Here is a 15,208-nt window from a genome sequence, read left to right as displayed (position 1 = left end):
TAGCAAGGCTCTGACCACCTCCTCGTGGATCACGGGAGCCTCATTATGCTCCTCTAGCTCCTGGGTTTGTACACACAGGAGACAACTTTCCTTACAACTAAAGACTGAGGCAAAGAAGGCATTAAGTACCTCAGCCTTTTCTTCATCCCCTGTCACTGTTGTTCCTTCTGCGTCCAATAGGGACTGTATGGTCTCCCTAGTCCTCCTTTTATTATTTATATATTTATAGAAAGATTTTTTGTTATCTTTCACAGACTTGGCCAATCTGAGTTGTAGCTGAGCCTTAGCCCTTCTGATTTTTCCCCTACACAATCCCACTTTCCTCCTGTAGTCCACCCAAGAGGCCTGTCCCCTCTTCCAGAGCCCACGAACATTTCTCTTCCTCTTGATATCACTCAAGATCTCTCTGTTCAACCAAGCTGGCCTTCTCCCCTGCTGGCTTTTTTTCCGGAACATGGGGATGGCTTTCTCCTGAGCTGCTAGGATTTCCTTTTTGAAGAGCTCCCAGCCCTCGTGGGCTCCCTTGCCCTTGAGTACTGATTCCCATGAGACTTCGCCAACCAGCCTTCTGAAGAGATCAAAGTCTGCCCTCTGGAAATTTAATGCTACCATCCTACTAACAACCCTCTTCACTTCACCTAGAACAGAAAACCCTATCATCTCATGGTCACTTAGTCCTAGGCATCCACCTACTGCCACATCCCCCACAAGGCCTTCTCTGTTCACAAACAGCAGGTCCAGGAGGGCACCCTCCCTTGTTGGTTCATTCACCAACTGTGCAAGGAAGTTGTCTTCCACGCACTCCAGGAACCTCCTAGACTGCTTCCTTTCTTCTCTGTTGTACTCCCAGCGGATATCAGGCAGATTGAAGTCTCCCACAAGAACGAGAGGCATTGATCTAGAGATTAACCCCAGCTGTTTATAGAAGAGCTCATCAGCTGCTTCTCCTTGGCAGGGTGGTCTGTAACAGACTCCCATCACAAAATCTACCTTCTTATGGGCTCCTCTGATTTTAACCTACAGACACTCAACCTCCTGATCGCCACAATCCATCTCAACGGAGTCCAAGTCCTCCCTTACAAAGAGGGCTACCCCGCCTCCTTTCCTACCCTTCCTATCCCGCCTGAAGAGTTTGTACCCCACCATAGCTGCACTCCAGTTATATGAGTCGTCCCACCACGTTTCTGTGATGGCAACGACATCATAGGCTCCTTGCCCTACGACAGCTTCCAGCTCTTCCTTCTTATTCCCCATGCTGCGTGCATTGGTGTAAATGCACTTCAGCTGAGTTGCCGAGCCTTCAGCCCTCTTAGAGGGAACAGAGTTCGTTCCCAATTGCCTGGTAACTGGAGTAGCTAGCACCAAAGTGCCTGTATCTCCCTTAGCACCCTGAGGTGTGTTCTCCCCCACTTTCTGTGTGGTGAGGTACTGGTGGTCCTCACCAGCACACCCTCTCCCAATCACCAGTGCCCCACGTCCAGGCTCATTCCTGTCTAGCCTGGGCTCAAACCCCTCCCCCTTCACATCTAGTTTAAAGCTCGATTTATGAGCTTAGCTAGGTAAAAAAACAAAAGCTTGTGTCGAGGGCTGATTCTCAATAGATCGCAGCGAGGGAGCTGCTCTGCTACGTACGAAACCCTGACCCAGAATCAGGTCGTCTACGAATGATTTAGCGCCGGGTGCCCCACGAACATGCGGTACGCGACGGGGGAGAGGCGGCGCCGCATCCGTCCGCCCCTCCGGTCCCGACCACAAGCGGCGCTCCGCACCGGCCGTCCGGCCGGCTATCGCGAGCCCACCGAGGCGCCGGCGGCGCTGCGGTATCGCTACGTCAAGGCGGGATTCTGACTTAGAGGCGTTCAGTCATAAGCCCGCAGATGGTAGCCTGGCGCCAGTGGCTCCTCAGCCAAGCGCACGCACCAGGGGTCTGAACCTGCGGTTCCTCTCGTACTGAGCAGGATCCTCCACTTCAGCTCCTCCACTTCAGCTCCTCCACTCAGATTTTGGGGGCCTGAGGTACCCTGGACCTAGAGTCAGACACAATACACGGCGGCAGCGGCGGTCACGACTGGGAGGCAAGACACTTAACCAGCTTCACCTGCAGCCTCCCTCCTGGTTGGCTTCCACGTGCCTAAGATGGGACTAACCACGCTTCCCTCCCTCAGAGGAGAGGTGCAGCAAAGAGCAACTCGTTCACACGCAAAGGCTGCAGGAACCCCCACAGTCCCAGCAGTGCTCTTGACCTCTGAGCACACGGGAAATTCTGGAGCAGAGGCAGGTAGATTTTGGATGGCCTTGCTGTTGCTGCTGCTGTTTCAAAATTAGAACGTATGTTAAAATCATAACAAAAATACAATCCCGAGCACTATTCCTGATAATGTTCATTTTTTATATTAAATTCAAATGTATATTACATACCTTTCTAATACAAGAAAGGAAAAGAGCATTCACAAATAACTGGAGATATGAGTGGCTAGAGACCAAATTTTATCACATTTTGCTTTATTTTATTTTATTTACATTACTTTACACAAGAGTGGAGTAACAGAAGAATGCATCTACTCATCAGCCAAATTTCCTAAAAAACATCTATTACGGCTAGGCTTCTAGGTTAATGCTACCTTGAGATTACGGCAACTACCCATGTAAAATCAATTTGCGAGTTTCAGGGGCTTCATTTATGCTAGCAAAACTGCAGAGCCACAGCCCAGTGCCAGCACTGCCACTGCACCGTCTGTCTCTTTGTGAAACCCCTCCAACCTGCCTCCACTTCAATGAGGGCTCTTGCAGCCAGCATTGGGGCTATGTCAGTTCACATATTTTAAGGTCTTCCTCAAAACCGTGAAGGATTAGAAAATGAGGCTTTGATGTGTTCAGGACATGTGCTTGAGATTACTTGTGTACCTAGATGTTAACACATGTGCCTGCAAGTTGTGGTCTAAATCTGTTTGTCACTGGCAGCTCAGGTTTGTATCTACGGGAAGAGTTTGTATAAAATTCTATAACTGTATGCCATTTTCTAGTCAATAATACTCTATAACCTCTATTCAGTAATGATATTTGAGTCTATACTGAGTAATATTGCATTATTGTGGAATAAGAGCTACCATGCATAAGATACACATAATGAAAACAACTGCATGAGAAGTGGTTGAAAATTAATTTGAAAGACATTTGGAAAATTATTGCAGGATTATTAAGGATTATTGATGCATAAAAACTGCACATTCTAAGCCATTTTATGAATTCTTGCATATATGGGCAGAAATTTGCATATTTAATGTAGATATATAAAGCTTTTCTTCATTTTCAGAGGACAGGCACTAATCTAAATATTGTTATACATATAAGCACAACTGCTCCATCCTGTATTGTGTTTCAAACAGACAAATACTCTCCACAGGCACAAGAGGTGTTACAAGATCTTAATAGAAAGTTCTGTAAAATATGGTAGGATTTTGGGGGGGTTGACTTTTTTTTCAACAAATGTGACCTTCTGTGAACTTCTCCAAGACAAAAAACCAACCCAACCCATAGCCATTACATTTCTTTAGCACTTCACAACTTTCAGACACGTTATTCCTCTTTGAGTCAGTGAGAGTTTTGTGAGTGAATCTAACACTGCATGCTTTGACAATTTTCTATGGTGTTTTTCTCCTAAAACGCTGGCACTTGGTACACTTAGAGCAGTGAGACTGTATTAAAAGCCACAGCAGGTGGAAAATAATACCGCCCAGGGAAGTTTCGGGGTTGACTTTCCTTACAATCAAAGCTATGTGCAAAGCACAATGAGACACAGTAAATAAAGAGAGTCCACACAGACAAGCAAGAAAATCTTCCAAAACAAAGAAAATTAAATTATCTTTCAACTAAAGAACACACTGCAGTGAAAGACTAAATGCGCAACTGTAATTAAAACCATGTTGTGAATCTCCTACTTTCCACCATGAAAAATAACAGCTGTCTGTGCACGTACAGCCACCCTCCAAAACCAGTCAGGCGGCTTTCCAGTCAAACAATGCAAGACACAGCATCTCAGATCTACAAAATATATTGAAATTATTTCCATAGCAATCATAACAACATGCAGACCAAGATCTGGGGGCAGGTTGGGTGGCGATGGGACCTCAGCATCCACACAGCACCTGCTATGGCAACCCACGGCCCCATCCAGCACCTCACTGGTACGTGCTGCCCCAGGAGCATGTGCACGCTTTGGCAATGGTCAGTCTCATCCAAAACAGGCACTCACATCCCTTCTGCACCCCATGCTCATATGCAAAGCACTACATCCCTGCGTACACACATAAGAAAGTCATGGTGCTGTGAGTCCTGGCCCCAAGGCAAGCAAAAGCAACATTGTGCAAGCCATGTTTGAGCTTCTTAATCCTGACATGTCACAACTATCATGGGCTCAGGTCTCTCTCCTTGCAGTGCTAACCCAAGCCGCAGCCTCAGGTGAAGATGCTAAAATGGGGACAAAAACTCATCACTAACTCTTTGTGCCTGAGCTGTACCCGGTCTTCACAAATAGCATAGCTATGAGCAGCCCTCCAGAAACAAAGCATGATCTCTCTTCCAACTCACTCCCTTCTAGCTATTTATCTATTTCACAGAATCACAGAACGGTAAGGGTTGTAAGGGACCTCTGGAGATGTACAACCTCCCTGCTAAAGTAGGTTCATCTACAGCAGGCTTTGAATATCTCCAGAAGACACTCCACAACAGGCTCCCTGGGCAGCCTGTTACAGTGCTCTGTCACTCTCACAGTAAAGTTTTTCCTCATGTTAAGGTTTTTTCCTTCCTCATTTCCTCTGATCCAGTTTGTACCAGCTGCTCCTTGTCCCATCACTGGCCACTGCTGAGAAGTGTCTGGCCCCATCCTCCTGACACCCACCCCTTAGATATTCATAAGCATTGATAAGGTCCCCTCTCAGTCTTCTCCAGGCTAAACAGACTGAGCTCGTTCAGTCTGTCTTCATAAAAGACGCTCCAGTCCTCTAATCATCTTCGTGGCCCTCCGCTGGACTCTATCCAGTATTTCCTTATCTTTCTTGAACCGGGGAGCCCAGAACTGGACACAGGACTCCACATGTGGCCTCACTAGGGCAAAGTAGAGGGGGAGGATAACCTCCCTCAACCTGCTGGCCACACTCTTCTTAATGCACCCCAGAATGCACTTTCTTGGCCATGAGGGCACATTGCTGGCTTATGGTTAAGTCGATGCCTACTAGGATTCCCAGGTCCTTCTCCACAGAGCTGCTTTCCAGCTGGTCAACCCCTCACCTGTCCTGGTGCAGAAGGTTATTTCTCCCGAGATGTAGAACCCTACATTTGCCTTTTTTGAACTTCATTAGGTTCCTCTGCCCAACTTTCCAGTGTGTCCAGATCTTGCCGAATGGCATCACAGCCTTCCAGTGCATCAGCCACTCCTCCCAGTTTTGTGTCATCAACAAACTTGCTGAGGGTATGCTCTGTTCCCTCATCCAGGTCATTTGCACAGCAACGATATGCTGCAAGCTTCCCAAATGCTGCCCACTGTCCTTTCACCAGCAGAGACAAGGGGATGGAAATGTGCAGCTTATTAAATACAGCAAATATAGGCATCTATGTCCTGTGCAGAACACGCATGATACATTGCTACTGCTATTTTGATGCAGGCACAGGGACAGAAATCGGCTAAGTATAGCAGACTTCAACGACATGAATAAAGGTACAGTTTGTACAAAGACAAAGGAAAATAATGGGAAGATTTTGCATGGTGATGGGAAGCTTGGCTCTAGCATCATTATGCCTGACTTGCTATCAAGACATCCAGTAAAGGCTTCAGAGACACAGGTACTACATATATCAGATGTGGGCAGGCACAATGGTGGCCGAACAAAAAGAAGATTGTGGCCATCACCTTAAAGGATTCCAAAATCAAAGGGGTTGAAGGCAGAGGAAAAGGAGGTTGCAGTTAATAGGAAACAGTCAGAAGGAAGCAGCAATCCACTGAGAAACTGAAAGTGATGCGCAAAGTGCATCAGACTTTTAAGAGCAAAAAGTTAATTTATCTCCTGAAAAGCAGCAAAGACGTCTGTGAGAACAGCGTGCAGATCCTGCAACCTTCTCCCCTTTTCACGCTATTTTCCGGCAGCTGGCAGCCCCACATGCTCAGATGTGACACCCAATCTCTTGTTAATACCCATGCAAGGCAGTGAAAGTGTCTTAATCCAGATTTTGCAGGGTAACCTGCGTGATAGTAAATGACACATTAATTGACAGTTCATCAATGTATCCTTGCTTGGTAGAAAACCTAAGCACATGTTCAACATCTAATCCCACTTCATGAAAATTTAAGGATGTACTGAAATGCTCTGTTGCACTGTAATAGAAAGATCACTTTGCTCAACCTCTTTTACATATTTTCCTGTACGTTACATAGGACTGGACCGGCAATACTTTTACATGAGCAGAATTGCAAATGGCAGGGGAGGGGCTCCTTTTCTGGTGAGGATTATGGGTTTTGCCAGGATTCCCATTTGGCAGTAACACTACATTATCAGTGCCTCAAAGAGCAAAACTCATTTGAGGGTGACTTCGGTGTCTGTAGCTGAAATGCCATGGAACTCCCAAAAACCTACCCACACTGTGCCTGCAAATGTTTACTGCTTTGAACAGGGCTCCATTTGAAACCCAGGCAGTAGACTTTTAAATCCGAATGTACATAATGTCTGCATGCAAACCACAAGCAAGAGTGTCTCCACTTTATTGGTTACTGAAACATTAAAAACAGGTGTTTAAAAACTGTATTACCAATCTGTCTGCAACCTGTATTATTTTTACTACGTGGAAGTAAATTGATCACCAGCATGTTTTAACTGTTTCAGTGAAAATATGCAACTCCTGCTAAATTATTTCTGATACATGTGGAGGGAGGAGAACGTTTATTTGATTTTGCGGTACTTACAGCATGCAATATACTTTACTTATGTGGATGTATATAGCAGATGCTTTAATGGATCATCTCCCTTTCACAGCACATATCAAAGAAGATCTTGATCTGTTCCTCCCAAGGAAAGAAATGATAAGCCTCTGCTCAAAATGAAAGCTGTAACGTACTTTGAAAGAGCAACTAAGTAATTTGACACCATATTTTCCACTGATTCAGTCTGTTAGTTGGAACAATGACTGATTAAAATGGAAAATCTATATTATAACCACATATACTGACATTCCACATTATAAGGTATGTTACAGATATGACTTTTTACTCTTCTTACATGTAAAAATTAGAAAGTATAAAAGCAGAATCTAATGGAGTTACATTGGTGGGAAAATGATCTGAAATACAGACTGGCTTCCAGTATATCTTCATACAGAATGCACACAATATATGTTTTATTTAATCTGGAGTACCAAGAAGAAAATAAGAAAAAAAAAAAATCACCTGCCCTGAGATATTACTTTTAGGAATAAATGACAGATGTCTAGTTGCCAAAGCAGACTTGTAAAAAATTAATCACCTGCCTCATGCAGGTTAGCAGTATTTGGCAGGTAAGTTAGCACAGCTCATAATGAAGCATCTGGCTTTTGGTAAAGCTGCATTTTAATTTCAACTGTGTTTCATTTCAGCTCTTGGGTGCATGTCAACATGTAATAATCTGACAAGTCTGGAGCAGATTTGCTGATTGGTAACTTTGGTATAGATCTTCTCAACAACAACCAAAACTAAGTCAAGTAACAGCCACAGCTTACACCCAGACCACAGTCTCACGTATCACCTGAACCTCCCTGTAAAGCCATCTTACACCCACTTCTCAAGCCATAGCCTTATTTTCTTAAAAGCAGCTGAACTGACCAAGTGAGAAAACTCCTAAGAATGTGTTTGAATTAAGCAGGCTATCCTGACTTCAAGAGTGCCCCTATACTGCTTAGAATGTGGTATGGTTTGTTGGGGTTTTTTTTTAATGTCTGGTAATTTCAGGCAAGCAAAAGGTCTACTCATGTTGTATCTTTCTTTAGAAAACTGCCCTTTCATAGCACTACTGGAAGCATCTTTTGGCTAACCAGAAGGGTCTGCAGCTCCTTCTTAGGTTCTTGGAGGGCAGAAGAAGAGCTGGTTAAGCTCAGAGCGGTCTGCAGAACCATGGCCTTCTGATTTTGTGACTCTCATCACTTCTACATGTTGCCACTTCCATTTGCAATGGAAGGGTGCCTCTACCACAAATTTACTGAGGAAAAAAACACCACTAACAACAACTGTCACTGTGACAGAGCAATCACCATGGAGATGCAGGGTCCATTTTTTAACAAGAATAGCTCAGGCATTCAAATAACATTCCCAAACGACTTGATCTAAAAAAAGATCTAGTAGAGTATGAAACAAGCAATTGCCAGTTTTTGGTTTTACATTATGATCATTTTTGAAGCTTTCAAGTATGTTAAAACCCTCAGGAATCTCCCTGGCTGTGGTTTTTCTCTTCTTGCATAATTTAAGCAGAACAATTTCTTTCTAATACTTTTTGTAACAATAAGCATGAGAACAGATCACACTACAGGATCCTGAGCTCTAGCACATCTCAAGAGAGAATATAAAGGAAGGAACTAGCTCCATAAGCACATTTGCAGCAGCTTAACTATCAGCATCATGAACACCTTTGCAAGGCTGCTGCGGCTTGTGCAGGTATTTTCGTAGCACACTGTTGCAAAGAAATCACCTATTCAATTGCTCATTATATTAGGTTTTCTGTTTCTGTCTTTTTTGAATGCCACCCACTTGACAAATACTCCCCAGGCTCACATTCACACTTGTACTTTATTTCGTTATGTAGAAAAAACAAGGCAAGGGGGGATTTTTCTTATCTTGCTTGGGACCTGACTGCTGGCAGGAAAGGGAAATGGCAACTTCCAGAAAGAAAATTTGGAGACAGAGTAAAAGAGACGGTCTGCAACTTTTAGCAGGAGTGATGCAATATTAAGTAGGGGGCAGAAGAGATGCAAATGTCAAGAACAGTACTGCATTTGAACAGTCAAAGATGAGTCCTGATTCCTCCCTGGATAGCAGTGACACATTTTTGAGGTATGTTTACAAAATAACTATGAAATCTCCCTTTAGACGATGTACAGAAAAAAAATGCTGCAAACATTTCACCCAGTGAACGGATGCAGCACGAAACCTAAGGACAAAGTAAATGAGGAATAAGAGAAGGAAGACCACTACATTTACGTTCTGTCTGCCTTGGTCTTAGCGATACTTATATCGCACTATTTCTAGACACTAAGGGTGCATATGCTGTTGGTGCCCAAAACCAGCCTGACAAAGGAAGCAAAAAGGACAGCTCTATGACCAATGGTGGAGATAGATGATTCCTCTGCTGCCTTCCTAGGTCCTACCATAATGGAAAATAACCACTCAGTTGTGTAGAAGAGGTACTATAAAGTGATGACGGCATGGCCTTTGCATTATCAACCACCACCAGAAGAGAGATAGAAGATAGCCCTCACAGCAAGAGCAATGTCACCAACTCCCTCATCACACAGGATGAGGCAGAAATGAGACTGGGAAAGGCCAGGGAAGAGGCTGGATATCAACAGGGAGCTGCTATCATCTTTCCCTTTCCCATGGGACCAGAAACAGCAATGGTGGAGGAGTGAGAACACTTTCCATCCCTGCCTCCCTCAAGGCCACCACTACCTTCTGCTCTGCCTGCAGCCAGTGAATCCAAAAGGATGTCAAACCTAGGATGCTGGGCTAAATCCTGCGGCCTGGAAAGCCAGATTGAATATCTTGGCATCCTAGCAACCCAGGTATGTACTGCAGCATCCGTCAGGCTGAGTGCGGGCAAGGTACCATTTTTAAAGGAAAGCAGAGTGCATCCTCCAAGCGCTGGCTGGTAAAAATACTTCATTTTTCATTTGGAAAGGGCTGTTGCACAGAACAGCAGAGGCCTACCTCCAAGACTGCTCATAAATCAGAGCTGAGGTTGCATTTTCAGAGTCACGAAATCTTCATTGGCTGACAAAAGCACGCTTTCCAGAACAACTCCCTTCTGGACTTGGCCCTTCTCAGGGAAGCCATAAGCTACCTATACAGCTGTACTTGCAGAACTACCCTGTGGGACCAATTTCATGTGAAGTAACAAAAAAGAGAAACTCCCCCCTTCCCAAACAACAGTCTTCTAATGATGAAAAGCCATGATGAAAAGCTTTCAATGGGCTTTCTTCCATTTGTTGGATTTACAGAAGCAATAGCAACCTTAAAACATTTGCCAAAGCATTCCACTTTTCAGTTTTGATTATCTGTCTGCTAGTTTGAGGTTAGCTTTAACTATACATATGCAAACAAGTGAGAAAGCCACGCAGCTTAGATTTATTCTTAAGAAGTACCGGCTGTCTAAAACAAGACTATAAAATGTAAGCTTCCTCTCTGATTTGTTGTATGGTTGCATGGCTTTGTGCTATTAATTGCAACCTGGCTAACAGGTGCTTGCCAATGTCTTTATATCCTCACCATAAGAAAGGATTATATTTCCATCTGGATAAAAGCATAATGCTGTCTTCTAAAAAGAAGTTAAGAGCAGCACAGAGAGGAAGTCCACTCTGGCACGACAAACTGAATCACTGCTTACTAGCAAGAATATGCTCCCTTCTCTGCTCTAACAGACCCAAGGAGGGAAGGGCAAAGAGGCTAACATGATTTTTTCCGTATCCTCTCCTCTTGGTCAGATGCCAGACAGCCATGAGCTGGACCCACCAGGGACTGTTTTCCTTCAATTTCCCTTGACTCACTCAGCAATGATGGCAGCCCTGTTGTTTAAAACAAACAGCACTGGGGACCCCTACCGAGGAAAGCACTTGCATATACTTAAATATTTAAAAAATAACCACAGGCTTACTCTTGTTATGCAGCACCAGAAACACTGCTGCAAAGAACTTGGCCCACTCTGTCTGGAAGAGCCTTTTTCTTCGCTTCCTTATCCCTTCATCTCCTTCCTGCCATTGATACTGAACACCTCTTTCCAGTCTTTTCCTCTAGCTCCCCGTTTTTCTCTTCTTTCCATCTTGCCTTCTGTGTGACTGCACAACCCTATTACCTCATATTATCAACTATTTCTGAAGCCAAGTTCCTGAGAAGTGCTCTACGAGACTGTGATATTAAAACATATAGCCACAACCTGAGGGAGATCAACTACTGCCCCCTGAAGTTGATCAACAAACTTCTATTCCCCAAGAGGTTTGCAGAAGTTATTCATAGAACTTGGGTCCAGAAGATGAAAGGATTCCTGACAGATACCTGCAGTGGCCAGCACCTTGAACTGGACTACTTGAGCTCATTACCCAAAAGCAACAAAAACAGCTGATCCATGGGAAGCAAATTATAACATGCTCCACCCATTACCAGGGTGTACAAATAGCTCAGAGGGATGTCGGTGCCTAATCATGGTGATGTGGAGATGTACAATAATACTGAGAGTTATTGCTTTGGAGAAGAGTTTGACGCTTGTTAGTCATAAAGGGATTTAAAAATCCCAAGATATGCCCCAAGGCCTTTCAAAATCAGAACTGAAGTGCCTGCTTGAGATCTTGCTGAGAAACGACACAAGCCAACTATTGTGAGCAAGTCTCCTGGCACAGACAACATTTTGACTATGCAAATCAGCAGACAAATCATTGTGTTTTGCCTGTAAAATGAGAGAGCTCAGATTATTCATCTATTCACAGGCTCAGATCAAATTCTGTATTGAAGTGCGAACGCCATAGACAACCTCTACCATGCGATACAGTGAAAAGGAAGGCAGTATTCACTGTATCTTCAATATTGACTTATTTTTCCAAGAAGAAAAAAACCTCTGGCTTGTACTGCTTACTTAGATAAAAAAATGAACCCCCCTACTCTCCTTTTATTCCCTTTTCTAATGGATTTATATACCTCACATCAAGAGCGATCTTGAAGAAAATTCCTGGCATATGTTGCATCAAAAAACTGAGTAATAATCATGACTTTTTAAAGCGCTTACGTAGACTATTCTGTGCATTTGAATATTTTCTTTCACCTTTTAGTCCAGTCTTCTATGGGAGTAAATCATACCCTTTAATTAAACATTCTTGAGTATTCAGATTTTATCTCACAGATACACCACACCCTGCTTGTAAAAATTCCTTCTCAGGCAGCCAAAGTGCTTGGCGTACTCCAAAGATTATTAATTAGAGTATCTATAGACCACGTATTTATAATCCAGCGCCATCCCTCCCTGCGGATCTCAAACTTTCATCTGCCAGAATACTTACCTGCAGCTGAAACAGAGCCATAACTGACTGGAATGTAACCCCCATCTTGCACAACTCCTCACTACCACTTTTAAAATGAAGAATGGGAGATAGGTCCAAATGGAGAAGGTTTTTAAGACATTCTGGACGTAAACCATTGAATTAAATTCATCTTGCTTAAAATATGGCTGTAGCTATTTTAATCTGTGAGTTTCCTAAAGCCCCCATTCACTTCATCTTGCTCCTTTCAGAGAAATCCTCACCCTAGTCTTGAACTCCTGCAAACATGGAGATGCCAGAAGGATGCTAACAGGCATAATTTTGCTTGCTGAAGTGGTGCTGGGTTTCAACTTCACCTGGTATGGCATGCAGCTTAACACCTGATGCCAGCTGGGACACTGGCCTTGTACTGACTCAGAGTGGCAAGCACCCTGTCAGGAATCACCAAAGGCAACAAAACCTCACAAAATACTTCTCCAAGCCAAAGGGTAAAAGCTGATGCCAGCCATGAGCTCACCAGCACCAATCCCCAGCACTGCTTACTTGCCAGTCTTCTGCAGCATTTTTAGCTGTCTAGGTGTGCCAGTTCATCCCACTCTCAAAGTGTTTAGCAACTGAGAACAGCAATAGCTTGGGGCTGCTACAGCAGCCAAACAACCAAACAGGCAAAGGCAAATAGTGAAAGAGGAATATTGTGTTATTGGGATCATTAGCCCTCAGCAGCAATTTAAAGCACTCACAACTGCATCATTCCTAAGTGCAGAAGAGAGGGTGCAGCCATCCCACAGGAGGAAATCCATAGGAAATCCTGCTGGCATGAAATACACTGGGGAGTCAGCCTGCAGAAGCAGGAGTCTCCAGTGAGCCAGCCCCACACGGATGATGGAGAGATGATAAGGAGCAAGTGGCACCTTCGAGCACCATGTCTGGGCAAGACTCCACAGCCACTAGCAGCTGCCACCACCTGCCAAGCTTACCCCTTCTGTGTATGAGTATAAACTCCCATGGCAGCCCATCATGCTCAGCACTGCCTGCCCTTTCCCAGGCTCAGGTTTGGAGAGGAGAGGAATCTCATACAACGGCAGGCACTGATCATGCTGCTGTGATCCAGTGCAGAGCTCTTCAGCTTTATATGCAGCTCTCTCCAGCTACAGAGAAAAAACAACAGCCTGGAGGAGAGGCTAGTGCCAAGGAAAAAAATGGTCTCCAACCCTGGAATTCATATCACACCCATGAGAGAATCCTGCCTTCCTACACCATCTTTCTCCTCGTCCAGCATGCTTGCCTTGAAAACCTTTGATTCTGATTTGGGAAGCAGGATACTAGTGAGAGCGGGGTTGACACAGACAAGGGAGGAAGACATCTCTTCCACATTCTCCTCTTGTTGAAGGTAAAGAGCTTTGACAAAAGTAGAATTTAAGCAAACTCTCCCAAAGCAGTAACATAAGAAAGAGCTGCACACGTAAAGCAAAAAAATAACACAAAAGGGTAGTGCAAGAGGTCAGAGCAGTTTTTTGATGGGCTTCCCTGAGTCAACACCATTAAGAACATAAGAAAATATTTGAGGGAAAAGCTTGACCCAAAATCTCTCACCTGAAGACGCTCAGATACTGTTTCAGCTTATATCTGGGTGTGAAATTTAAAGCTTGGGTTCCTTTCTGTATAACGTAGTGGAATGAATCAAACCCAATCCAAACACCTGCAACATCTGGAAATATGTTGATTCAGAGATGCATTTTACAGCTTTTGTCAGTCACCAATTTACCAGAAGTTACTCCCTAGATATCCTCCTCCTACTTTAATTTATTTATAAGCACTTTTAGTTTTAAGTATTTCTTTACTTATAATAGTACTTACTATTTCTCTTATAAAAAGTATTTGTAGGTATTTTCTTTCTTTTTCCGAAGTACCATGCATCCATCCAACTCCAGCCTAAGTCAGAAGCTTTTAAGTATTTCCTCAAACAGATAACTCTGACTGGGATGGTAATGTCAGCATGGAGAGGTGCTTTATGCTTCTATTCATTTTGGAGAAAAGGATATTCAGGTTGTAGTAAAGGGACTGAAAAATACATTAATCTTTATTAAACCGGTAGAGCCAGTCGACAGGGCTAGGACTTGCTGCTTCCTCCCCTCTCCCTTCATGCCCTTCTGCAGTTTCCTCTCCTTGTTTGTGTTTGGAAGTAGCATGCTCACCCATGACAGACCAGGGCAGGGAAAAGTCTGGACGCATTTAGTCCAATTAAATGTTGGCATCACACTCAGTCTTTCAAAAAAGCACACAGAAAATGTTAAATGCCAGGCTGGTCATGGTGAATTGATGCCTCCCCATTTACGTTTCTTTGCATCAAGCCACAAACAGAGTAAGCATTAATTGTCACCAAGTGTGTCTGCCACAAACCCCTCTTTAATATCATTCACAAATGTTCTGCTAAAACCTTTCGTCTTTCAACAGATAACTTTCATAATCCCATGTCACTGATAAGTTTTGGCAGAGCTGAAGAGCAAACTGTGTTTGCCACTGACAACTCCCATCACTTTCCTTTTTCAGCTGCCACAGCAGCACACACATTCTGTAGTGGAATTCCCTGCCCAATGTCATCTCAAACTTGCACCGTTCCTTTAAACGACATGTTTGCTAACACAGTTTTGCAGCAGATAAACAAACACACATGAGCCCTGCACGTGTGGTCTGTACACCATTCGGCCTTTTGACAAGCCACTGCTCCTACAAGCAGCATTGTGGCATAAACCCAAGCAGTGTGAACATGGCAGCAGCGCCTGCCTCTCTCCCACAGTGTCCTGACACCTGTGGGCCCCATGGCATCTGGACAGTGATAAAACCTGGGCTATGCTGCACAGGGGTCACAACCCCAACAGAAGGCACTGAAATTTTAACTTCTGGGTGAGAAAGCAGTAGCTGAAAAAAGACAGGCGCAGTTGCCTCTCTCCTATTA

The 15,208-nt window shown here is 44.1% G+C and overlaps 1 protein-coding gene across 7 annotated transcripts in view; it reads right to left on the bottom strand.

Moving 5' to 3' along the window:
• NFATC1 (nuclear factor of activated T cells 1) overlaps positions 1-15,208 on the bottom strand; it is a 119,970-nt gene that overhangs the window by 84,771 nt on the left and 19,991 nt on the right. The gene's annotated exons all lie outside the window — the stretch shown is intronic.

Source organism: Phaenicophaeus curvirostris, chromosome 3 (assembly GCF_032191515.1).
Source record: "Phaenicophaeus curvirostris isolate KB17595 chromosome 3, BPBGC_Pcur_1.0, whole genome shotgun sequence".
Classification (NCBI taxonomy): Eukaryota; Metazoa; Chordata; class Aves; order Cuculiformes; family Cuculidae; genus Phaenicophaeus; species Phaenicophaeus curvirostris.
Note: the sequence above shows the minus strand (reverse complement) of the source record. Positions and strands in the feature narration are given on the sequence as shown.